The following is a 26,409-nucleotide window of genomic DNA, read 5'->3' as shown; positions in this document are numbered from 1 at the left end:
TCTGGTGACAGAGCAGCGAGTTTTCTGGGAGAAGACAGGGGTGGGGGGACTGAGAGTGCGGCACAGCGGGCGGTGGAAATCGGGCAGAGAGCCAGGAGGCTTTGTGAAGGAAAAACTCGGGAAGTTACACATTAGGACCCAATAGCCGTGCCCCTAAAGGCATACTTTAAATTTACACTTATTCTCCAGGCAATGGGAGCCCTCAATAGTGTTTGGGCAGGAGGACTGAACTTCAGAAGACAGTGCTGATTGGTGCAGTGGGCAACCCAACCCACAGCACAGCAGTGGCTGAGTGACAGGGCGAGGGCTACGGTGAGGCTCAGAGGCCCTTGTCCCTGAAGATCCCCCACATTCTCCCCACTCCCCAGCCCTTTCCCCATGAAATAGGCCCAGGACCAGCCCCAAATGCCAGGACGTTCTTCACAGCTTGGAACTTGATACTCGTCTCCCTGGAGGAGCCCACCCTGCTCCTTCCGCCCCGGGCAGGGCACGGAGGCTCTCGCTCTCACACCCTTGTGTCTGCTCCTTGTGCATCAGCTCCTCAGGAGCAGGGCCTCTCTCTAGCGAAATGAAATCAGACTGAATAGGAGGTGGGTGGAAGTGTCCCGCTTTGACACGGCCTCTGACCCAGGCACAAGTGTAAACCGAGTCAAGTTTAACACTTACTGGGTGCCTACTGTGTGCCCAGCTGGGTGCTGAAGGCTCAGAGCAGATTTTGGAAGAAAACACAGAGAATTTACGATCTTAGTGAGAGGGGAAAAGGGCTAAATTGAGTGCTAAGTTGTCCAGTGTGAACTCCAGTGTGGAGCAGGAGGGGAGAGAACTCTAGTGTGGGGTAGTGGGAACTGGGCTGGGAAGGTAAGGAGCTGCCGGCAAAGAGACAAGGTTCGCAGACAAGATTCTCTTCCTCTAATCCAATGTGTCTCCAAATGAACATAAAATTTAAGCTAAAACCCTGTCCTCAGTGCACACCTGGTGCTCTAATCGAGGCCCCTCGCTCCCTGCCCCGGAGTTCCTTCCTGTGGAAGCTGCAGCCGTGTCTGCACAACGTGGAAGGGACCAAGTTCCTTTCGCCCAGCACCCCTCCTCCCTGAGGAGCAGGGAGTCGAGGCCTCTACCTCGGGCGTGTCTGGGGACTTGCTCACTGGCTCCCTCTGATGGGGTGACCAGGACCTGCCTCTGCCCCCCCCCCCCCCCCCCCCCCGCCCGCCTTCTGGGCTCAGGTAACCCAGCATTGACAAGTTAACAAGTTAACCCAGCTCACATCCTCTCAGCGCCACAGCTGACATCTCACCCCATGAACGGAGCAAGGATGAATTCTTTCCTTTCCTTTCCAACAGGCTCCCGGTACCTGTCCCTTCCTTCCCACCTTGTCTCAGTGGCATCTTTCTCCCTGCACTTCTGCCTCTCCCGGATCCATCCCCACACCCCTGGCTGGTGGCCAGTGAACTGTGAGCACTCCCTCCCGCCTGCCGTTCCCCGGCTCCACGGCATCCGACGCCTTTCCATTCACACAACGCATTCTGGATTCCCAAACCTCCTTAAGCCACGGAGAGCCCAGAAACAGCCCTATGTACATATCGAATTTTATTCTATGACAAAGAAAGTATTTAAAACCAGGGAAGAAAGAACAGAGGTTATTATGAGATAAACTAGCTTACCATTGGAATAAAACCAAGTTAGATCCTAACTTCATAACCACACAAGAGTAAATTCTACAGATTAAATATCTGACAATTAAAATAACGCAATAGAAGATTTAAACTAAATTATTAGAGGATATTTATATAATTTTGAGATGAGGCAGAGCTCCCTAAAACAAAGTACAACAACCTGAAGCTAAGAGGGGAAAGCATGGCCAGGTGTGAGTTTACAGGAATGTAAAGCTGCAGTAAAGCCGGAGATGCGGCAAGCACAGTTCCAGCTCCAAAACGTATCCCAAATTTCCTCCTCTTAATAAATATCTCTGGGTGACAAAATCAACCTTAAAAAGTAACAATGAAAAGGAGAGTCTTGCCCTACCAGATCCTAAGATCAACTACAAAGCCACACTAACATAAACAGTAGGTTATTGACACAAGAATAGGACCAATGGAACAAAACAGAGGGGTCAGAGACAGGCCCTGATATTTAAGGGAACTTAATATATGATCAAATCGGCACTGCAGTTCAACAGGAAAAGAGAAAACTGTTTTCACAGATGACATGATCTCCAGGGACTCCTTATACAGAGGAAAATAAAACTTCTTTACGTAACCTCAGATAAAAAGGTGTGCTATAAACAAATCAACACATGACACGAAAAACTATAAAGTTACTGGAAGACGACGTAAGAGAATCTGTGATCTGAGTACAAGGAGGATTTTGTAAAGAACATTTGGAAACTATGAACTCTAAGGGGAAAAAAACACCTTGTAAATATAATTACATAAGAATTAATGATTTGTATCCGCTGAGGACACACATAAAAAGTTCATATGTTGATAGTTGACAGAAGGACAGAAGATACTCACAATGCATTTGCAAATCACCAAAGGATTAATACCTAGTAATACGAAGAATGCTTATAGACACAACAAGAAAACGATGGTCATGCCGACATGCAAATGGGCCGAAGATTTGAACCCGCTATGTATAGGAGGGGAAACACCAAAAGGCTAATAAGCTCTTGAGGAAATGCTCAAAGTTACTGATACTCAGGGAGGTGACAATGACCACGAGATTCTATTACAGCTATTACATTGGAAAACACTTGAGAAAGTTGGAGAGTGGTTGCCTTTCTATGGGGAGAGAATATGAAAGGCCGTGTGGGTACAGAGACATAGCAATCAAGAAGGCAAGTGTGGGACCGCCCTGTGACCTAGGGAGATACGTGTCCTCAGCGGTCGCACTCAGGTGAAATTTTCCCCACCAGCTTTCCCCAGCTTCATGGCCACTGCTACCGTCCAGACCATTATCTTCACTCACATCAGCTACTGCGTTAGCCTAACTCAGTGGTCGGCAAACTCATTAGTCAACAGAGCCAAATATCAACAATACAATGATTAAAATTCTTTTGAGAGCCAAATTAAAAAAAAAATTTTTTTAAATTGATTTTTCAGAGGAAGGGAGTGGGATAGAGAGCTAGAAACATTGATGAGAGAGAAACATCGACCAGCTGCCTCCTGCACAGCCCCCACCGGGGATATGCCCTCAACCAGTGTGCGTGCCCTTGACCGGAATCGAAACTCGGACCCTTCAGTCCATAGACCGATGCTCTATCCACTGAGCCAATCTGGTTTCGGTGAGAGCCAAATTTTTAAAACTTCTAACGCTACGTCTTCAAAATTTACTTGCCCAGGCCATGATATTTTGTGGAAGAGCCACACTCAAGGGGCCAAAGAGCCGCAGTTTGCCGACCACAGGCCTAACTGGTTGATGGAAACCCTGCTTCCACTTTTGCCTTCCAGTAAGCCCTTCTCTGAAGAAGAGCACAAGGGATCTAGAAACAGTCAGTGTGACTGCCCTTATTAAATTCTCCCAGAGCTTCTGCTGCCTTTATTTTTTGCCATGGCTCTGAAAGGTCCTGTGTGGTTTGGCCCCTCACATCTGTCCTATCCCTCCCTCATGCACAAGTTCCAGCTACCCTGGCCCTCCATGTCCTGAACATGCCAAATTCATTCCCATGTCAGGGGTTCTGAAGTCCTTGACCTCCCACGATGCATAGCTCGCTCTTCCTGCTCCATCGTGGCTCTGCTCAGATGCCATTTTCTCTTGCAGCCCTTCCCTGGCCTCCTTCTGCAATGGGTGTGCCTCTCCCTCCCCTGTGTGCTTCCGTATCGCTCTTGCTATTAATGTGATTTAAGGTATCATATCTTGAATTATCTTGCTCATTTATTCGTTTTTGCCTCTTTCCACCAGACCATAACCCTTCTCAGGGCAGGGACTTGGCTTGTTCATTAACTGGAAACACCTAACAACCATCAGTCAGGGGGTGGTTGGCTTGTTATGACACATTGGCACCCTGGATTACTTCACAGATTAAAAGTTTACAAAGGGACAGGGACTATCCTACATATTTTCTATCACCTGTGATGTAGATACCAATATTCTCCTTTTAAAGAAGAACTGAGACATGGAGAGGATTAGTAACTTGTGCAGAGTCACCTGGGTGAGTGACAGGGCTGGGGCGAAAGCCAGGCTGGCCCCAGAACTTCTGGCTTAACCACTGTGGACAAAAGGGGCCACATGCTGACCTGACAAGCTTGGGGGAGGCCTGCATGGCAGTCTTGCAAACTCAGAGACCTAAAGGAACCAGAAAGGATGGTCTAAAATTAAACTTTAACTAAAAGCAGTGACGGTGGGCAGTTACGTCCTAGGCCGGTTTCTTCACTGACAAGGTCAACCTTGACCCGAACTGAGCCTATCTGTCCTTTTGCATCTGTGATAACCTACCCTTTGAAAGGTCTGGGTAACTTGTCACTTCCCTTTTTCTGGAGCCCCTGGGGCACAACCAAATGTGGTGGGTGCCAGGACAGATACCACAAACTCCTTCATTATCATGTTAATTGTTCCTGCACCCACCTAAGTATGTGTCCATTTTTACTTTTTATCCAATCCCAGGGGTCTCCTCCCCGCCCCTTTGCTTTATCCCACCTGCTTAATCCATCACCAATGAATTTTATGTAACTCACATTTGATTACAATGTATAAATACAAATGTAACCTGCCATTCTCCGGAGTATTATCTCAGTTTGTTGAGGTTCTGCTTCCAGGCATATGTCGAAGGTTTGGCTCAAATAAACTCACAAAAATTCTTTACAGGTTTAAATTTTTTATTTTATTTTATTTTTTTACGTTAACCCCACCATACACTCAGCCTCTCAGTATTCGTTATTGTCCTGGAAAATCAGGTTCCCCATTATTTTTTTAAAAAGCTTTTTTATGTTCCTATGTTCCTCGGCAAATAAAGTTAAATTTCCTAAAACAAACATACAATAAGTAACTAAAACTTCACAACATAAAGTAAAACAAACATCACTCTCCAGATAATGGGAAATAAAAAACAAACTATTGAACTGAATATGTCAAGATGTCTCAGAACCTCTGACCAATAAGCTAGACATGACTCTATGATGACAAGATACGGAAAAGAGAGAGGTGACAAGAAAGGACTTTTATCCCAATAGAGGCCATATTAATATTCTTAGTGTTTCCCAGCTGGCGTGGCTTGGTGTTTGAGCACTGACCTGTGAATCTGGAGTCACGGTTCAATTCCTGGTCAGGGTACATGCCTGGGTTGCAGGCTCAATTCCCAGTGTAGGGTGTGCGGGAGGCAGCTGGTCAATGGTTCTTTCTCATCATTGATGTTTCTCTCTCTCTCCCTCTCCCTTCCTCTCTGAAATCAATTCAAATATAAAAAATAGATATTCTTAGTGTTATTAATGGATCTGGCTCACAAATATTTTCTGCCTATCTTCTTTATCTTTACAGCAGGATGTTAAGGTCTGGCTCAGTGCTTAGCTTGTGGCCTCTGGTTCCAATCTGATAGAGACACAGCTCTGTCTCTCTCACATAGCAAGATTGCCTGGCGTCTTTTGTACACTGAGTTTACTCTGTCACTGTCACCTCTGTGAGCAGGAAGGTGCCATTGTCTCAAACCTGAGTATGGTATGGTTGATGAAGGGTCTGGACTTTGAAGTTCCACCAGCCCTGGATCTGAACACTGGTTCTGCTACATATTAGCTGCATAAACTTGGGTAAATTTATCTTTCTAAGCCTGAATCTTTCTCCCCACCTTTGTGCAGCATAATTATTCCTACCTCCTAGGCTGTTTGTGAAGACTAAATGAGAGAAAAGATCTTAGCACATGGCCAATTCTTAATTAGTGATGGGTTCACATAAGCGGTGTGATACGCACCACAGAAACATCAGAGACACAAAAATGTCATCCGTGCCCCAAGGAGCTCACCACCTCAGTTGGGTGAGACCGGAAGGCATTCAAATGGCCTTTTGATGATCATGTCGCATATGAGGAGAGGAGTGAAAACATGCTGTGCAGAGAGCATGGCCACCCAGGCTGGGCAGGGCAGATGAGGCTGCCTGGAGAGGAAGAACTTGGCCTTGAAAGAGGGCTAGGGACCTGATGAATGAAAAAGCAGGAAAGGGCACTTTTGTCAGGTGAGACAGCGTGAGAAAAGGTGTGAAGAATGGAGATTAAGAAAATACCCGGTATCAAGCCAGGAAATGCCACTCCTACAGGTGACCAGCACCGTGTGGTTTCGGTGAGCTGGAATGGAGGTGCACTTCCCTTAGTCAGCCCCCTGTGGCTCCTTGAGGCAAACGGTGGCCTGCAAGAGGCCCCTGACAAACGTCTCTCCCTCTTCCCCTGTGAAGAATGGCCCTGGGTCTTGTTTTCTCCAAATGGCCTGCACGTTTCCAGGGCCCCCAGTGCCATGCAGTCTCTGCCTCAGATTCACTAGCTGACTCTCTCGGCCCAAAGGGATAGGCTCAGAAAGACAAATCTGCATATTTGTGGAGGCAAAGGAGGAGGAAGAGAGGTAAGAAAAGGAGAAAGAAGAGAAGGAATTCAGAGCAAAGCCTGTGTTAGGGGGAATGTGTATCAGAGGGAGATTGTGAGAGGCAGAGTTGCAGGTTCCATTCATTTCTTCTCTTTGCTGCCAGTTGGCTGGGCCAGCCCGGAGCAGAGTCCTGTCCGCCTGTGTTGGTTTGGGTTAGGCTAAGTCTACACAGACAGACACTGCCTTTCCCTCCAGCTACTTCACAGGGGCAGACTGGATGTTGGCCGAGGCCGACTGGGACAGGAGTCACCTGGTCATGGAGTTCACACGGTGCCAGGTGCCGGCCCCGGGTAACATTGCTAAGTGGCAGCAGCTGACTTTACATTGGAGAACATTCACTGTGTGCTTATGAGGTCCCGGCACTGGGCTCTGATTCTGGAGACACAGAGATTTCTTCCAGGTAAGGGACTCTTTGGTTAGAAAATATTTTCCCCTGAGCATCAAAGATTTACCAAGGTGTTAAAAACAACAACAACAACAATAAAATGTAAACATTTTAACATATGCGATTTCATCTTATGTTTTGGTCCCTTAAATCCCTACAGTCTTTTCTTCCCTCAAACTGGCCCCCAGGCTCTGCCCCAAGGAAGGAGGCCATCTTTAAAATACAAGGAGAAACGGAACTTAAGTCTTAGCTTCTGAATTCCTGTAGGCCTCAGTTTTCCTATTAAAAGTAGATATGAAAAAATACTTAGTCATTTGTCCTATGATGTGCCCCCACCTCCACCATCCAACAGTAACAGTTTAATAGACTCTTGGGACCACTTATTGGAGAGTGTGTTCTGCTGCCCGCTGGCCTCAGGGAGATGTGGCCTCAGAGGTGCCCTCTGCCCACCAGAGAGCAGCGGGAGAGGCCTGGGCAGACTCATGACTAGGGAACTCTCCGAGGCTGCTGGAGGGGTCCTGGCAGTTGACAGCAGTGGGCATGCAGAAGGGAGCAGGGCTGTTTGAGCCAATCGTGAGCATCGTTCAGCTGGTGTCACCGGAGGCTCAGTGAACTCCACATGAAGAGATGTTGGCGGACAGCCCGCTCAGATGATTGCATTTTTGGTAAACTGATCATTTGGTGAATTGAGTTCTACTTTTTTTTACTTTAAAAATCAACTTTATTGCCGAAACTGGTTTGGCTCAGTGAATAGAGCATCAGCCTGCGGACTGAAAGGCCCCGGGTTCGATTCCGGTTAAGGGCATGTACCTTGGTTGCGGGCATATCCCCATTGGGGGGTGTGCAAGAGGCAGCTGATCGATGATTCTCTCTCATTGATGTTTCTAACTATCTCTCTCTCTTCCTCTCTGTAAAAATTTAATAAAATATATTTTTTAAAAATCAACTTTATTGAGGTATAATTTAATATAATAAAATGCTCTTGGTGAGTTGTGACAAATATACAAAGCTGTGTAATCACCGCAATAAAGACATAGGTCATTTCCATCACCCCCAAAAGTTGCCTCTTAGCCCTTGGTGGTCAACCCTTCCCCTTTCTCCTGGGCCCAGGGCACCCCGATCTGTTTTCTGGAGATTACGTTCTTTTCTAGGGTTTCACTTACAGGAAATCATAGCGTTCAGTCTTCTGTGGCTGACTTTTGTTTAATATAAGGTTTTTGAGACTTATCCATGTTGGTTTAAGTTTGTTCTTTCTCATTGCTGTGTAATATTCCATTGTAAAAATATTAGTTTCTCCATTAATCAGTTGAAGGATAAAGCTGTTTCTAAGTTTTAGCAATTATGACTAAAGATGCTATAAACATCCAAACATAGGTTTTCGTGTAAATATAAGTTTCACTTCTCTTGGGTAAATACTATGAGTAGAATGGCCAGCTAAGTCTGATTGATGTTTACAAAGTCACTCAGAGCTGAGAGTGATGTCACACCAGGAGCCATCTGGCAAGCCCAGTCCCCTGGACAGAGGCTGTGTTCTTGACTCGTATCTACTCTTTCTCCTTTCTCTCACTTTTTTTTCTTCCTTCCCTTCATCCTATTCTTTCTCCTGGCTTCCCTTTTGCCTCCCCATCCCACAGGCCTCTCCGGATGAGCTTGAGGGAACCCACAGGACAGATGTGGGTGGGGGACTGGGCTCCTGGCTTCCCCCAAGGGGGCTAGTGGTAACGAAGCCCTCATTTTTCTTGGTCCAAGACTGGCTGACCAAGCACCCCCACCAAACTCTGCCAGGTCTCCTGATAGCTCCTCAGCTGAGGTGCCTGGGGGAACACTCAGACTCCACAGGGAAAGGGCTGGGGAGGTCTTCTAGCAAGCTCAGCTCCCAGTGCCATTGTTTCAGAACTGTATCTGATGGTTCTAGTTCCCGCACTTACTGGTGCTCCATCTTTTAAATTTGGTTCTAGCCAGGTTCTGACAGAGGAACCTAATTCTCCACTGGTTCCATCTAGTTCAAGCCACTGAGCCAAGGTTCTGCTGACCCTTCCTGGGAGCCCCTCCCCCCATCCTGCAGGGCAGGGGAGATGGGGACAGGGCAATGCTAGCCTGGGTTGCCTTCATACTAAGTCCTGGGTTTGACATGGCCCAGCAGAGTTGAGGAAAGCCCTGACACCGTGTTGTCTTCAAGGTCAGCAACCATTTGTGTTCAGAAAAGCACTGTGGTGTGGTGTGGTGGGCAGAGCACAGGACTGGAAGCCAGGAGCCAGGGGCTCCAGTTCTAACTCTGCCCTATGATAAAAAACAAATGGCTCCCCCTGGCTGGGCTCCCTTTCCTCTTCTATAAACGGGAGGATGGACCAGTCAGTACAGCAGGTCTGGCATCTGCGTCTTTCATGTCAGGTGAGTCTGACATGACCACAGAGAGACCACGGACCCAGGTGACCTCAGAGTCCCTTCTTGCTGCTGACTTCTGGGGTCTGGCCTGCCCTGCTGCCCCCAGGGGCTACCCCATGCTTGGGCATCAGCTCAGAATGAGAATAAATAGAGGATTCTCAGGGCTCCTCTGTATAAGATATGACTGACACCAAACTGTAAAAACAGGATGCTTGTTGCCAGAAAGGAGAATGACTAAGAATATGTCATTCTCTGCTGTGCCACGTCAAACCCAGGACTTAGTATGAAGGCAACCCAGGCCAACATTGCCCTGTCCCCATCTCCCCTGCCCTGCAGGATGGGGGGAGGGGCTCCCAGGAAAGAGCTACAAGTGACTAAGGTAGGCTGATACTTGGTGCGGGGGATGGGAGATTTTATAAGGGGCACATTGGGAAGGTGATGTCAACAGAGCTAAAGACCTGTTCTCAGCAGGATCCAGGGCCCGGGACTCCCTTTAAGTCCTTACCCCCACTGTGTGAGTGTGTGTGTGTGTGTGTGTGTGTGTGTGTGTGTGTGTGTCAGGGAGGCCCATGTGCTCTACCTTATGGTACAGACCTTTGGGAGGAAGAAGGACCCTGAGCCCCAAATGTAGATTAAACTCCTGTTGCACCAAGGTTAGTTAGTGTTGACAGACCCCTGGGGGTTTGGACCATGACCCTTAAGACTCACTTCCAACTGTCTCCACAGCCTCTGCCCTGCAGACCCTGCTGGGCCCTGGATTCCGGTAAGCCTTGGAGTGGGTTCAGGCAAAGTGCCCCGAGGGTGTTTAGTCATATTTGGTTGATCTTCGGTGATGACCCGGGTGTGAGTGGAGGAATTTCGCACCGAGGAAGTGGAGAGTGGATGAGCTGGCTCTGACAGAGCAGTGACTTCTGGGAGGCCCATTTCCACCCGGCTGCCTGCCCAGCTTCCTTATAGATGAGAACCAGGGCCTGGAAAGCAGAGATGCCAGGAGGACACAGGGAACAGAGGGCACCTGGGGTGTTGGTGGGTGGGGCTGACTGGAGTCAGGTTGCTGTAATCTAGGTGAGGCCAGGTTATCTAGGCACAGCAGGCAAAAGGGGCAGCGGCCACTGCCTGCAGCCCCCTCCCTGCCTGCCTCCAGCCGGCTGGGATAGCTGCCTCCTGCTGGGCCCTCCAGCTCGGTCCAGAGTGGGCCCTAGAGGGGGGTGGCCTCAGACCTATGTCCCCATGTGTGGAAGCTGCTGCACTGCAGTTCAGTGACACCTTCTCCTTCTGTAAACACGCCTTTGGAGGGTGTGTGAGTGGGGAGAGGGGTTTTGGTCCTCCTCTGGTGATGCCGATCTTCTAGGCTCTAAGACTGCACATCTCCCCCACCCCCACCCCCACCCCCCAACCCTTCCCCCTCTTCCATCTGGCCTGGAGCCCTCAGTTCCCATTTGCTGCAAACAATATTCATCTGAGGGTGACCAACCAACCGGGTGTGCGTAGAACAAGGGACTTGCAAAGCTAAAACCAGAGTCCTGGGCAAACTAGAATGATTGGCTACCCTATTTCTAACTTCCCTTGAAAATATTTTTTGAGGCAGAGACAAAAATACTTGGTATGCTAGGCAGAGATTTATAATTAATTATATGCATTTATAATTACTCCTAGGCTTTATAATGATCTGAGGCAAAATAATTTGGTTATTCTCTGATCTTATTTTGGAGCATATGAACAAACTCCACATGGGACAGCTCCAAAGTATTCAGGCCAATTCTGAGGTGAAGGGGTGAATGAGTCTGTGTGTGGGATCCTGATGCAGTGATATGACACCCCAGCATCCCTTTCCTTTTCCTCTGATAACACCCTTTCCCTTAGGGATCTTATAGAACTGTCAATCATGGCGGATCCTCCTCCCCCTGCTCTGGACAAAGGAGAGCCCCTCACCAGTCTGGCCAATCAGCATTCCCCTCCTTTTAGACTTTGTTTTATTCATGAACAATTCAATCTCTGCTTCCTTCCTCTTTTTAGAATTACATGGTGGAAGGAGATGGGGGAATTATTCTTGTCTCTGGATTATAAACACTAAGGATACTGGTGGTCATCTTTGTCGCCATGTGGAAGGCCGGCCTAAAAAACAAAGTTGACATAGAGAAGAGCAAAGTTTATGGGAAGAAAAAGAGAATGTTCTGAAGACAGGGTCTGGACCATTAGATCCAGCTGTGTCTGAAGCCCACATCCACTTGGACTTCCAAGTTATGAGGCAGTAAAGGCGCTTTTTCCTCCCGTACATTTATTTGAGTCCAGCTTTAGTTACTCTCTCACTTGTGACGCCGGAAGGACTTCTGACTAATAGTTCTGGCCACATGGGTGGCAGGTCTCCACTTGTGGCCCTCCAGCAGGAAGAGGGGAGGGGAGGATCATCCTGGGTGTGTCCTCTCCGCTTTGAGATTAGGGAGACAGGATCTCTTCCAGGCCACATCTGGAGTGGGAGGCAAGTGTCAGGAGCCTGTTTTGGGAATAAGGGGGCAAAAGCTCTTCCAAGCCCTCTCTCTCTCTCTCTCTCTCTCTCTCTCTCTCTCTCTCTCTCTCTCTCTCTCTCTCGTCTGCCCCAACACCTCTCCTGGAAGTGCTGGGGTCCCTAACTCTGGAAGTCAATCTTGTGATGCAGCCACCTCCCACTCACATACCTTCCTGCTTTTGTGACATCCTAGCATAGGTAAAGCCTGTTAAAGACATGGGAGGACCAACCATTGCCTCAATCATTGCATTTCAACACCTGGTAAACTGGGGTGGAGAGAGATCACTGGTTAGTGTCCCTGTGTAGAGCCAGGAGAGAGGAGGCAGCTCCCAGGCTGGGGGTGGAGAGAGGCAGCCATCCTCCCCTCCGAGGAAGGCTGGGTCGAGGAGAGGAAAAGGCAGCTAGGATGGGGCTGGCCCAGCTGGAAACGCAGGTAGCAGGAAGACTACCAGGAAATGTAAATCATAGCCTATGCAATCGGGATAAGAATTCACAAATGAACTCAACACCTAACTTCAGGATGATCTCCTAACCCAGTGGTCCGCAAACTCATTAGTCAACAGAGCCAAATATCAACAGTACAATGATTGAAATTTCTTTTGAGAGCCACATTTTTTACACTTAAACTTCTTCTAACGCCACTTCTTCAAAATAGACTCGCCCAGGCTGTGGTGTTTTGTGGAAGAGCCACACTCAAGGGGCCAAAGCGTCGCATGTGGCTCGGGAGCCGCAGTTTGCCGACCACTGTCCTAACCGGAAGATATCCAGCAAGGAGAGGACAGGAGGAGGGAAGAGGGGTGGGGGCAACTTAGGGGCAAAAGGTTGCTTTCCTGCCCAAATAAAACATCCTCCCAGAAAAGCACACCTTTCCCTCTTAGCTCCTAATTTAAAATTCTCCTTTTTAAAAAGTATTAAGCAATATTTATAATATACAAAATATAAAGAGATAATAAAATGAACATCTGTGAACTCACTACTCGGCTTAAAAAGTAAAGCCTTGGTAACAGAGTTGAAGTCCCCTCTGTGCCCCTTACCCAGTCACTTCCCCTCGCGCTTCCTAGGAATGATCCTGAACCCGAATTCATAGCTATCACTCCCATACATTCCATTCTTTCTACATATTTTTTTTACGTAAGTGTGTATTTCCAAGCTTGTTTTATTTTACTTTGCATGGTTTGAACTTTGGATAAGTGACATCATATAAAGGATTTGTATTCTGCAGTAAGCTTTTCCTCCCCACTAGGTATTATGTTTATAGAATTCATCTTTATTGATAAGTATTAATCTGACTCATTCATTTTCATAGCTGTGAACTATACCACAATTTATTTACCCACTTTCACGTGATGGACATTTAAGTTTCCAAATTTTGGCTATTATTATATTTCATCAATTATGAGGCACATTCTCTCCCCCCTTCCTATTTTAAAATCTCTGAATTAAGGGATACTTATTAAAAGTGATGATGTGCGCCTTACCCAGTTTGGCTCAGAGGATAGAACGTCAGCCTGTGGACTAAAGGTCCTGGGTTCGATTCCAGTCAAGGGCACATGCCTGGGTTGCAGGCTTGATCCCCAGTGGGAGGTGTGCAGGAGGCAAGTGATCAATGATTTTCTCTCATCATTGATGTTTCTATCTCTCTCTCCCTCTCCCTTCCTCTCTGAAGTCAATAAAATATATATATTTTATAAAATGATGATGTGCAATCCTTTAATTGGCAGTGTTTTTCTTTAGTAGATTTAATGAAGAATAATACAAACAATGCTACTGTGAGCTTTCTTGTACATGTCATGTTTCTTTAGTGTATATACCCTGGGTGTATAAATTGCTGGGTCATAGAATATATTATCATCAATTTTACTAGATATTGCCAAATTGTTCCTTAAAGTAATTTTTGTTGCTTTATACTCCCATCACTATCTTAAAAAGTTTCTATTGGGGTATGCCAAGACATACTATCTGACTTTTGGCTTTAGCTAATCTGGTAGGTATAAAATGGTATCTTGTGGTTTTAATGTATATTTTCCTGATTATTAATCATCTGGGGCATCTTTTCAAGATTTTTTTACTTTCTCTAACCCATATTCTTGGGACTCTTTATCAACTCCCCTTAGGCCTCTCTAACCTCTTTTACTATAGTCAAATCCAATATCCATCAATACTTATCAATATACTATAGTAGTAGTTATCACAAGTTACAAAATTACTGATGCCCAAGTAATTTCACTCTAGGCATCTTGCACTGAGAGAAAAAAAAAAAATGCTACATGCTGGAAAGTGTTAAATGAATGTAAATTTTGATAGTTAAGAATTGAAAATCGCCCAAATGCTCATATTATTATAGTAAATACATTAATAAATTATGGCATATTCCTATGATTAAATTCTATGCAGTCATTTTAGAAAGAACTATAAAGAGAATGTATCTATCAATTTATATAAATCTAGGATATAATAATGATGGCTGATTATAAAATTAAGAAAAATTATACATTTTCCTATTGGCCCTTGCTGGTTTGGCTCAGTGGATAGAGCATTGGCTTGCAGACTGAAGGATCCTGGGTTTGATTCCAGTCAAGGGCCCTATTAGAATCATAACCACCATAAAAAACAAGATCCCAGCCGAAACCGGTTTGGCTCAGTGGTAGAGCATCGGTCTGCGGACTGAAAGGTCCCAGGTTCGATTCCGGTCAAGGGCATGTACATTGGTTGCGGGCACATCCCCGGTAGGGGTTGTGGAAGAGGCAATTGGTCGATGTTTCTCTCTCGTCGACGTTTCTGGCTCTCTATCTCTCTCCCTTCCTCTCTGTGAAAAATCAATAAAATATATTTTTAAAAAAACAAAAAACAAAAAACAAACAAACAAGATCCCATACATAAAGTTAATAAAAAATAAAAAAAATAAACTTTGGGAGGGAGTAATAAATAATAAATTTACATGTGAAAATGATGGCATTACAAATTAATAGGGGAAAGATGGATTATTTGACATTAAGTTAAAAATTAAATATTCTCTGGAAAAAAGCAAGAACCATTTTAACATTTGGAGACAGAATAATCCATAACTCACTCCTTATATTAAAATAAATTCCAGATGTAAATATAACCTACCAGGTTATTTTTATCATCGTTAGTGAAGAAGTAAGATACAAAACTGAGATGCATGAAGGAAAACAAATGGGTAATTCTGACTATATACATATTAAATTTCTCTACATCAAAACAAGTATAAATAATACTAAAAGACTAATTTGTAAAAATATTTGCTAAATTTATAATAAATAGTTAATTTTCCCCAAAAAAACCAAAAAGCTCTTTTAAATAAATACTAAAAAATCAACAACTCAATAGAAAAATTGACCAAAGATACAACTAGGCAATTCATGATAGTAATGCATATTTCTACCATTTCAGCTGCATTATATTTACAGAATTTAGTTGTATTGATAAATATAGATCATCATAATCATTGTTGATCCTAAAACAAATTGATGCCTGGCTTCCAGATATTCTGATATAATTGATATGATGTGTGACTTGGGCACTGAGAATATTAAAAACTCCCCCTGTGATTCTAATGTTCAACTAGAACATTAGAAGGTTTGGAATCACTGGCATATGCAATCTGGACTAATAAAAGGACAATATGCTAATTAGACCAGGTCGACCAGCTATCTTTCTGAGGTCTGATTTCCTTCCTGACAAAGCCATGGTGGTGGGCGCCAAGGCAGAGGCAGTTACAGGCAATCAGGCCAGCAGGGGAGGGCAGTTGGGGGCATTAAGCAGGCAGTCAGGTGAGTAGTTAGGAGCCAGTGGTCCTGGATTGTGAGAGGGATGTCCGACTAAACTGGCAGTTGGACATCCCCCGAGGGGTCCCGGATTGGAGAGGTTGCAGGCTGGGCTGAGGGACTCCTCCTCACTTCATTCATAAATTTTGTGCACCAGGCCTCTAGTAGGCCTAAAAAAGATTATCAATAACAATAAGAATGTAAATTAAAACAACAAAGAAATGTCATTTTTTATTGATCAGATTGGCAAGGATGGAAAGTTGGTAAGACTCAGTACTGGTCAGGGTGTGGGGAAGAGTCAGCAAGACTTTGTTGATCAAATACAAATTGGCACAAAATTTTTGAAGGACAATTTAATAATCTCTATTAATATATAAAAATATTTATAGAAGTTTATTCTACAAAAACTCTTGCACAAATCCTCAAAGATGCTCCATTTAGCATTATTCCTATAACTGCTTTTTATTTTTGTTGGTGTTGTTTGTTTATTTGGCGGAACAAGGGCTATGGCTTTGAAGTTGTTGATGGATGAAGGTAGCAGTCATCCCTCTCCCTAATATATTTCAGTACAGTGGCACCTGGGCCTTGGTGAGGGGAGCTGGATAACACTGTCTTTCTGTAAAACAGTCTAGTTGCATCCATAAATTTCTACAGGAGCAAAGCAGCCTCTTGAGGGAAAAAAGAGGTTGGGGCCTTGACACCTTTCCATTGGGAATTGAACTCTGAAATGTAGATGATGAATGAAGCGGTCCTCAAGAGAACCGCTGAGGTGAGATGTCCAGGAAGGACAATGGGAGTTCCCGGGAGGAAATGCACCCTAAGGATGAGAGAAGGTTGGACCAGTGTCTGGGACTCAGCACTAGGGCTTAGCTTATGGGAAGCTAAGGCACAGGGATATGCTGAAACTCCTTTGCACTTATTTATCTTGCTGCCATGGGTCTATGTTGGGCGAACTGGCTCCCAGTGTGTGAGAACTGAGGGGTGGCATCATTGCTGGTAACCAGATAACTTTGCTGGGGGACTCTCCTCATTGATCCTTATAGAGCAGGTGCATTCCTGAGCTGAGCACGTCAGAAGAGATGTGTTGGAGAGAAGTCTAGAGTCAGCAGACAAGTGATGGGGGAACTGCCTCAGGGACAAGGGCACCAACCCTGGGAGTTCTCTGGCCTACTTGAAGGGAAATCATTGGGAAATATTGAATTCTCTGCCAACTTGGCAAGCAGGAGAGAGGAAATCGCTGCAATTTGGATGCTAATAACCATGACATGTTTTCTAGGCTTTGGAGTAGTATTCATAGCATTAGAAACAACCTAGGTGATATAATGTTATATTGTAGCAATTTTCAGGTGTGTCTTTTTTAATGGCAGAAGAAAATGATCACTAATTACTGTTAGGTGGAAAGGATGAGTTTTGTAATATGAGCTCAATTTTGCATGCCTAAATATCCTATATAATAAAGAGCTAATATGCAAATGGTCATTGCGTCCTTGAGCCGGGGCCAGGGGGCCTGAGGCTGGGCTGGGGGACCTGGGGCCGCGTCCCCCACCCAGGTGCCAGGGCCGGGGTACTTGAGTTGCATCCCTCCACCCAGTGGGGCTTGACTCGGGGCCTGAGGCTGCGCATCCCAGTCTCTGACAGGAGAGAGATTTTCATATACATTTTACTAATTTTCTTTCATCTCTGCCACTTCTAGTATAGAGAAAGGGCAAATAACAATATTAAAATATGTCCTTTAATTAATTCCCTTCTAATGTGCACAAATTTCGTGCACCAGGCCACTAGTACTATATAATAAAAGGCTAATAAGCAAATGGACCAAACTGTGGAACGACTGGTTGCTATGATGCACACTCACCCTCGGGGGGGAGGGGGGGAAGCAGATGCTCAATGCAGTGAGCTCCCAGCTCCCAAGGGGGCATGCTGCTCAGCCAGAAACCAGGTTCATGGCTGGCAAGCACAGTGGTGGTGGGAGCCTCTCCCTCCTTACTGACAGCTTAGGCCTGCTCCCCATGAGGGCTCCTGGACTGTGAGAGGGCGCAGGCCGGGCTGAGGGACCTCCCTCTTCCCAAGTGCATGGATCTCGTGCACCAGGCCTCTAGTATGTATATAGAAACAAAACTTATTTCTATGTATATATGTGCCTCGAAAAAGAAGGAAAGGAAAAAAATATTAAGGGTTCAAGAACTTATGTCTAGATGATGAGATTACTGAGCATGTGTTTTTAAAATACGTTTTCAATTGATTTTTGAGAGAGAGGGGCAGGGAGAGGGATAGGGAGATAGAAACATTGATGAGAAGAAACATCATTAATGGGTGACCTAAGTGTAAGAAAGAACTTGGGCACTTGGGAGGTAATAAATGTCCAGTGCTGGAATTATGCAAGGGGTACCTGCCTGCGAGGCGTAGAGGAGAGTCTGCTGGGCAGGAGAATGCTCTGGAATCCGGGTGACCTGCTTCAGCTTTGAGGTTCTGTTATTCTATGCAGCCATGCTCCTCCCAGGAACAGGTTGCTGACCCTGAGCTTGAAGCACGTGTGGGGGAGGCCCTCAGAAGGTCAGACTGACCTTTGTTGCCTCGTACATAAGTGACTCCAAGGGTGGGATTTTCATGAGGCAGTGAGGAGAGGGAGGGCAGGGCCTGCTGGTCTGGCCAGGTAGATATTTGGGGAAAGGTGCTGTGGATAGCCATCCACTCCAGCTTTCTTAGGCCCAGCCCTGGAGCTCAGCTCTCAGGGCGACTCTGACAGGAAGAGGGAACCTTTGGTCCTGGTTCTTATCTGCCCAGGGACACATGGCAGGTGGTTAGGAAACACCTTCAGCGAAGAGGTGGAGGACACCGAAACAAACCAAAACACAAACAAAAACCAACCAAAACAAAGACCAACCGAACTATAAACCAAAGAGGCCACCAACAAACGCTTACTGAAACATCACATAGGCTCATGGAGACAGCACCCACTCAGAAAACACAGGGGACAGAGAAGTGTTTGGAGTCAGAGACCGGAATTCACATCTTCGCTGTGGTGCTGACTAGCGTGATAGCATTAGGCGATTACCTCATCTCTCTGAGACTCAGTTACCTAATCCGTAAAATAGGATTAACTGTACTTATTTTGCAGGATTGTTGTAAAGATTAGAGATTAAATGCATATGTGATTGGCACATAGAGTCTGGCACATAATAAACCTTAATGAATTATGCCTATTGCTGTTTTTAGTTAAAGGAAAAATTTTATATATTTTAAAAAATTTTTTTTTATTGATTGCAAAGAGGAACGAAGAGGGAGAGAGCTATAGGAACATCAACGATGAGAGAGAATCATTGACCAGCTGCCTCCTGCATGCTCCACACTGGGTATCGAGCTCACAACCTGGGCACGTGCCCTGAACTGGAATCGAACCTGTGACCTCCTGGTTCATAGGTCAACACTCAACCCCTGAGCCATTCCAGTCAGGCCACTATTGCTGTTTTTATTATTTTTGCTACAGGACCCCAATAAATCGGGAAGAACTAACTCTAAGTGAACCCGGGAGGCAGAGAACCTAAAAGGAGTGTGCGCCGGTCAGGGAAGGCTTTGTTCACTGATGACAACCTCCAAGCGCGGGCACTCTGCGGTGGGCTCGGGGTATCAGAAAGGATGTCACACCTGTGCCCGTGGCCCTCCCAGTGAAGAGGCGATGATAGGCAACGAGCAAATAAAGAGCAATTCATCATCATTAATTATGTCTTATCAAGGTGCTATAAAAGACACTCACAGAGGGTACCTGACTTAGTTTGGGGAGGAATGAGAGATGACTTCTTAGAGGAAGTAGCCTTTAAGCTAAACGTTAAAGATTAGAGTGAACTCTACATGGCTACAGGGGCAAGCCGATGTGCAAGGCCCTGAGAAGTGGCAAACGTTGGTGTGTTTAGCAACTGTTCATGTGTGCCTGGGGCCTCGTGAGTAAGGAGGGATAGGGTGAGAAATGTCTGGGAAGGTGGGCAGTTGGCTGGATCACCTGAGGCCTTGAAAACCGGGGTAAAGGTTTCATATTTCACCTTAAGGGATCAGATGCCACTGGCGAGGCTTACGCAGAAACGTGACGTGAATAAGGTCGCTCTTGGGGCTGCGAAGGGCACGGATGGGAGAAGACTGGAGTTGCAGTGGTTCCGATGGGAAACAAACGGGGACTCGGGACAGGGTGAGGGGCAGAGATGGAGGGAAGTAATGGGATTCAAGAAGCATTTCGGGCCGAGACCGGTTTGGCTTAGTGGATAGAGCGTCGGCTTAGGGACTGAAAGGTCCCGGGTTTGATTCTGGTCAAGGGCATGTACACTGGTTGCGGGCACATCCCCGGGAGGGGGTGTGCAGGAGGCAACTGATCGATGATTCTCTCTCATCGATGTTTCTAACTCTCTATCCCTCTCTCTTCCTCTCTGTGAAAAATCAATAAAATATATGAAGAAGAAAAAAAAAGAAGCGTTTCGGGAGAGCACCTACACAGCAGGATGGATCAGATGTGAGGGCGGGGCAGGGGGGCCCAGGGGGCTTCAGGGACCTGGTGGGAAAAGCTGTAATCCATAAGGGTGATCCTGAAGGGGAACCTATCAAGTACCTGAGCACTTGTGGGGCCTGAGATGCGGTCAGGTTAGGAAAGCGGGGAGACCATTCCAGGAGGGAAGCAGCCGGATCCAGGTGACAAGGTGGGAATGTGCTTGCCTCACACGTGTGGGTGGCTCTGAGTGGGGTGAGTCCCGCCATGAGGAAAGGGTGGACACGGGGCCACAGGGTGTGCGGCAGCAGTGGGGAAGGAGCCGGGGCGGGGCCTGATTACTCCAGACCTCTGAAGCCACGCAGAGGTATCAGCCTTGATGTCAGAGATAATGGGAAGCTGCATGGGCTCTTGGGCAGCAGCCAGGCAGCCATCCGTCACTCAGCGTGCCAGGTCTGTGCCCGGGGCTGCAAAGACACGAATCAACAGCCACAAAGCTTGTGCTTCCTGGAAACATGTGCTGACAGCCTACTCTGATACTAGTGTGGGACGTGTATAGCGAAAGCCCCTGGGCCCTCAAGACACCGCCTGCTCCCCTGGTTTCTTCCAACGCCACTGGCCACCCGTCTGTCCCCTTCCACGGCTCTTCTGCCTCCGCCAGGCATCTAGCAGGTGGCGAGTAGGAGGGCCTCTCTCCTGCCTCTGCACCCCGTCCTGCAGAGAACTCACCCAGCTCTGGGGCTTTAAAAACCATCTGCATTCTGCTTCCTACCTTCAAACGATTGTCCTCCCAACCTGTCTTCTGGGTTCCAGCCTTGTATTTTCAACTGCCCACCTGACATTTCCACTCGGGTATAGAAGAGGCACCTCGAATTAAAAATGTCCAAGACAGAAACCCCCAATCTCCTCCACCCAACCCATTTTTACGTTGGCGTTATCCAGCTGAGGAAGGGGTGCCCCTCAGTTACCAAGGCAAACCGAGGAGGATCTTTGCTTCTCATTCCATATCCAGTAAATCAGCAAGTCCTGCAAATGCTGCCTCCAGAAAGCTCCAGAATCTATTGTCCACTTCTATCGTCCATTCCTACCACCCTCACCAGGTGTCTGCCATTGACTCCCAGACTCCGGCAGAAGCCTCCTCCTCTCCCGGTTACGCTCTCGCCCCCCAGGCAATCCGTTCTCCCCAGACCTCCCCAGAGCAGCTTCCCGCAGGACCTCACTTTCTGCCTCTGACTTCTTCCTCTCTCCCCCTGCTCTTTGCTCCTCGGTCACACTGCTTTTTTCTCTGTTTCCAGAACAGACCAACCTGTGCCATCCTACCTGACATCTCCTCCCTGTTGACAGTCACTGTCTATCACATACTTTGTTTTGATACCTTTGACACAGAAATAACCATGTATTTACTTGTTGAATGTCTCTATATTTATTTGTGGAAGGTCTCCTCCATTCAATGTAAATTTCAGGAGAGATGGATCTCGTCTGACCTGCTCTGTGCTCGATCTCCCACTCCTACAACAACACTAGGTGCACAGTGGGAGCTCCATAAATATTTGTCCAATGAATAAAGAAATGCTTTGGATGTGATTCCTGGTCTTCTTGAAATGGAAGCTATGCAACAAGCCACAGGAAGAGTTGCCTAAGAATACAGTGCAGGAAATAGTAACTCTGAGCAGTGATTCACAGCTAGTCTGAGAAACCCATTTTTCCTGCAGTGTTGTTGGGTGACAAAATGCTATCTAGTGATGCCAGCCTCTAATAGGGCCCTAGAAAGGTAAAGGTGTAACCTTACTGGGTAATGTCTCAAGGACCAAAGTAGGGGACAGATGAGGAGCTATTTGAAGATTGGCAGGTCCTGGTGGTTCCCTCCAAATTTTCCACGTCAATAATGTACACACACATCTTTCCCAATCAACACCCCGCTCCATACGTACACTCCCTGGCATCATATAGTGATTCTTCTTAGCTTGTTTCATAAAGGTCTTAGGGAATGACCATTTAGCCAGTGTCTGAGAAATTCCACAGACATTTGTAAACATAAAGCAACAATAACCACCCTAAATGGGTAGCTCAGTTGGCTAGAGTCTTGTCCAGATACACCAAGGTTGTGGGTTTGATTCCCGGTCAGGGCACAAACAAGAAGCTACCAATGAATGCATAAGTAAGTGGAACATCAAATCGATATTTCTTTCTCTCTCTCTTCCCTCCTCCTTCTCTCCCCACCCCCCACCCCCGAAGTCAATAATAATAATTTAAAAATTCCGACATTTTCATCATAAATCTTAATAAATTACAGTACAGGCACACCATAGAATATTATTCAGCTATTAAAGTTTTGAGTTTAAGTTAAGTTTAAGTATCAATCTAGAAATCATTTGTGGCTATAATTTTCAGTTAAGAAAAAACCTGGGCATAGATCTGGTATGGATATGCTTAAACACAACTGCATCAGCATTACATAAGGGGGAAAAAGCTGAAAGAGAATCGTTACTGTGTGGCATTAATGCGATTATGGTGGATTTTTCCTTTATGCTTCCAAAATTTTTTAAAAGTTACGTTTACATATATACCAATGAAAACGTAAAATTAAACACAATGTCTGTGTGTGGCCACGTGGCCTTTCTGCTCTTCCCTCAAGCAACTGGAACAAGACCGAGCCATGGGCACAGCCACGTTTCTCGCCACGCCAGGTGTGGGGGTGACCAGGGGTGCGGGGGGGGGGGGGGGAGGGGGAGGGGGGACAGACAGGAAGAAACAATCATAAAGTCACAACAACAACAGCAACAATGGCCAGCGCTTCTCCAATGTCCTGTGCTCCAGGCACTCTGCTAAGAATGCTGTTGGCTCCTCACAATCTCTTTCCCTGTGGGTGAAGGAACTGAAGTCTGAAGAGGCGAGGGAACTGGTCTGAGCTCACAGAGCTGGCAAAAGAGAAAGCTAGGGGACCCTGGTCTGATTCCACAGCCATGCTTTTCCCACTCTTACAAATACTGAACCGCTGTGTCTTAGTGGCTCTTCTAACTTCCGGCCTCCACTTCTACGTGTGAGTCCGGAGGCTTCTGACCTCTCTAGCAGCACTGGGCACACAGCCCCCTGCAGCGTATGGGGAACAGGCCTGGCCCACGGGACCACAGGCCTCTGGACAGGAAGTAGGATCAGGAAGAGGAAGGGGAGGAAAGCCTGCTCACAGGGGGCAGGAGGGTTGCAGGAAGGGTGGGAAGGTGTGAGCACTGGGGCGGGACTCTCCATCCCTCTTCACCTGTGGCTCTGAGAGGAGTCACGGGCGCTTCCATGGGGCAATCTGTCTGCTCAGCGGAGGGTGGTGTCCTCGGACGATTGGACCACTCCAGCAGCCCTCCGCTGCCTTGTGTGGTGAACACAGGCTGACAGCCACAACTATGGAGCCAGGCAAGTGGAGCCCATGGTCAAGGCCCAGCATGGTCCCACCAAGCCAAGGTCCAGATGGAGGACGAGGCAGAGACGGAGATGGAGGGCACAAGAGCGGGCAAAAGGACCAGGGGCTTTTTGTGAGAAGGAAGGGAGGTTAGGCCCTGCCGAGCTCAGCCTGGCACGGTCACCGAGGCCCATGGCAGCCGGAGGAGCACAGCACGCTGCCCCCTCCCTCCTCCATGGCTGGGCGCCTCAGGAAGCTCACAGGCCACCCAGAGGAGAGCTTGGGAGGCAGATTTGGATCCCATGATAATCACCTAAAGACACTGCCCAGTTTTTGTAGCCACTACATTTACCAGATCGGTCTTCTTTAAGGTTTTCTCTTCACTGACTCCAGGCGGAGGCCATGCGGAAGGCCAAATCAGTCACTTCCTCCAACTCCCTCTGCGTTGCGCACGGTGACATTCCTGTCCCTGCCCTGCCCCTGTGCTAGATTGCACAACGTGAGCATCTATTCATGTCCCCGGCGCTCTGCTAGGTCTTTCGCATGCAGGATCTCGTCCACTCTTCTGGGGATCATATTACCAGAAATATCTTCAATCTCAGATCTCCCATCAATGAGCTATGTGACCTTAATCCCTCCGAGTCTCAGTTTCTTCATCAAATGGCATTACTAATCCCCTCCTAGCTGAGCGTCAGGCACACGGAATGTGCTCACTGGTTTAGTGAACAGTTCTTTGGGGGGCACAGAGGCGGTAAGGACAGGGAGGTGATGAGGGTGGGGGTGCATGTAGAATTACTCAGAGTCCGGGAAAATGGGGGTAAAACACAAGGTGCCAGGAGCCCTCTGCCCAGGGAGCAGACATACCTGAGAGCCCCAGGGGGCTGTGGGAAGGAGAGGTGGGAGATCCGGAGTGCCCAGGTCCTGTGTGAGCTCAAAGGCACTGACATCTCTTGCTGAACCGCAGTCTTCTTCATCCCCGTGTACGCTCTGGGAGACGCACACACCAGCGCTCGGGCCAGGGTGGCTCTCCAGCGCCCGGGGAGTCGGCCCAGCCACGCCCACCTCTCCGGGGCTCGGGACAGGCTGTGTGGCGCTGGGGTGGTCCTCACGCGCGAGGTGCCCAAGCATCCCCAGGAGGTCTCGAGTGTTGCAAAAAAGCGAAAGCAATGCAATTGTTTTCCTCCTGAAGTGAAGGTCCTGATGAATTATTGAGGAGGCGAAGGGAGCCGGGCTCAGCGAAGGGAGGCACAGCGCTGTGACTGTTTCAAACAGCCTGAGCCCATGCTGGTGGAGAGAACTTGCTTGTGCTGCATGAACCGTAAGCAGAGAGCTAGAATTACGCTCGCATAGGGCAGCTCGTGGTCAGGGGAGGCCTGTATTTCCTGGCTGAGATCCAGGCCCAGAGATAGCTTCTTACTGCTCAGAAGCTATTTTGAAGGTTGTGAAACTCAGTATGTCAGTGGGGAGGAGGGAGGGAGGGAGGGAGGGAGGGAGAGAGGGCTGGAGGCCATGGGGCCCAGGCGCCAGGCCTCTGAGGGAGACGCGCTTTCGTGGGAAGACAAAGCCGCGTGCCCAGCCCTTGGCGGACACTCCCCATCTCCCCTTGGAGCTCTGAAAAGAAACTCCTGGCCTGGTGCTCAGGGCTGAGGGTGGGCCCGGGGCCAGGAGAGGGTTTAACAACTTGCTCTGCCTCTCATTCCAACCCTTTCTTTGCTTTAATCGGTGTGTGTCTGGCTGCTGAAGGAGTGTGTGTCTGATAAAGTTAATTTGTCTATCAGGAACCCCAGGGACATCAAACTCCTTACTAAATTGTTTTAGTTTTGTCATTGGAGACATCACAGTTTGATGTTAAAGACAGAAATGCAAAACTAAAAACAAACCCTCTCTGTGTAAGTGTTCGAACACTTTTGGTCTTTCCACATGTCGGCCGAGTGACCCAGCATCCTCTCGTGGGGACACCTATCACCCCATTTCAGAACACTCTTTCCCCGCGGTGCCGGAAGCCAATCCCAGCATGTCAGCAGGGCTGGATCATCTGGAAATGGCTGAGGGCATTTCCCCAAACCTGAAAAGGATGCATAAAATAGTGCTCGCTGCCTGACAGCTGAGGGCATTTCATTCTACATGTTATTGCCTCCTACTGGCCAAACACCTGAACAGCCGAAGGCAGTTCTCCCAATCTGACAATGGATTCTGTACACTAACCCTGGCCTTTGATGTGTGTATCTACTTTGCCTTAGGACAATTTGTGTTAATAAAAAGGAAGGGGTCCTGAGACAAGAGAGAACCTAGCTCCTTTAGCTAAGTCTTCTCTGGACCTCCAAAATGCCTTCCAAAATTTATGTTGCATCTCTGAACTCTTGATTAATTTACACACCGCACTTCTCCAGATTCCTGAACCCTTCTAGATGCCGAGAAACACACACTGGCTCCGAGGCTGTGATTTTCCCGTGGTGCCTATCTCTGGCTGAAACAGCCAGACCCCGAAGTCTGGCTGACCAGGAGCGTGTGTTTGGGTGGAAGATCTGTGTAAAGTGTCTTTTTTCTGTTTGTGCTGAGGGGCAGCAGGACTCCTGCTCCCACTTATTCCATGTTGGCATAAGAATTCTTTCAAGCAGAAGGCTATCGGGAAGAAGCAGCTACAAGAAAATGACCTCCCCTGCTTGCTTAAAAGCATGGCATACATTTACAAAGGTGTCCCTCCTCCCCTCTCCACCAGAAGGGGCAGAAGGTAATCACCAGAGACAGCCCAGATCCTCATCAGCCCAGAGAAGCACAGAGGAACCCACATACCATGCTCGGTAACTAGCCCGTATCTCCCGTTAGCTCCCCCAGGAGGGCACCTTCCTACAATTTGCCGCCCTAGAGACTCCAGGTCCTTCTCCTTGGGCTTGTCACGCGTCTGAAAATGTATTGTCCCTTT

General features: G+C 47.5%; 1 protein-coding gene across 1 annotated transcript in view; it reads right to left on the bottom strand.

The window, feature by feature from the left end:
- Positions 1 to 24,397, bottom strand: part of PLA2G4E (phospholipase A2 group IVE) — a 64,750-nt gene extending 40,353 nt beyond the window's left edge. Inside the window, exon 1 of the mRNA XM_084904218.1 lies at positions 24,351 to 24,397. The gene's annotated coding sequence lies outside the window, so the exon portion shown is untranslated. The remainder of the gene's footprint in view (positions 1 to 24,350) is intronic.
- Between the last annotated feature and the right edge of the window lie 2,012 nt (positions 24,398 to 26,409).

Source organism: Pipistrellus hanaki, assembly GCF_964339955.1.
Source record: "Pipistrellus hanaki genome assembly, chromosome: 1".
NCBI classification, from domain to species: domain Eukaryota; kingdom Metazoa; phylum Chordata; class Mammalia; order Chiroptera; family Vespertilionidae; genus Pipistrellus; species Pipistrellus hanaki.
Note: the sequence above shows the minus strand (reverse complement) of the source record. Positions and strands in the feature narration are given on the sequence as shown.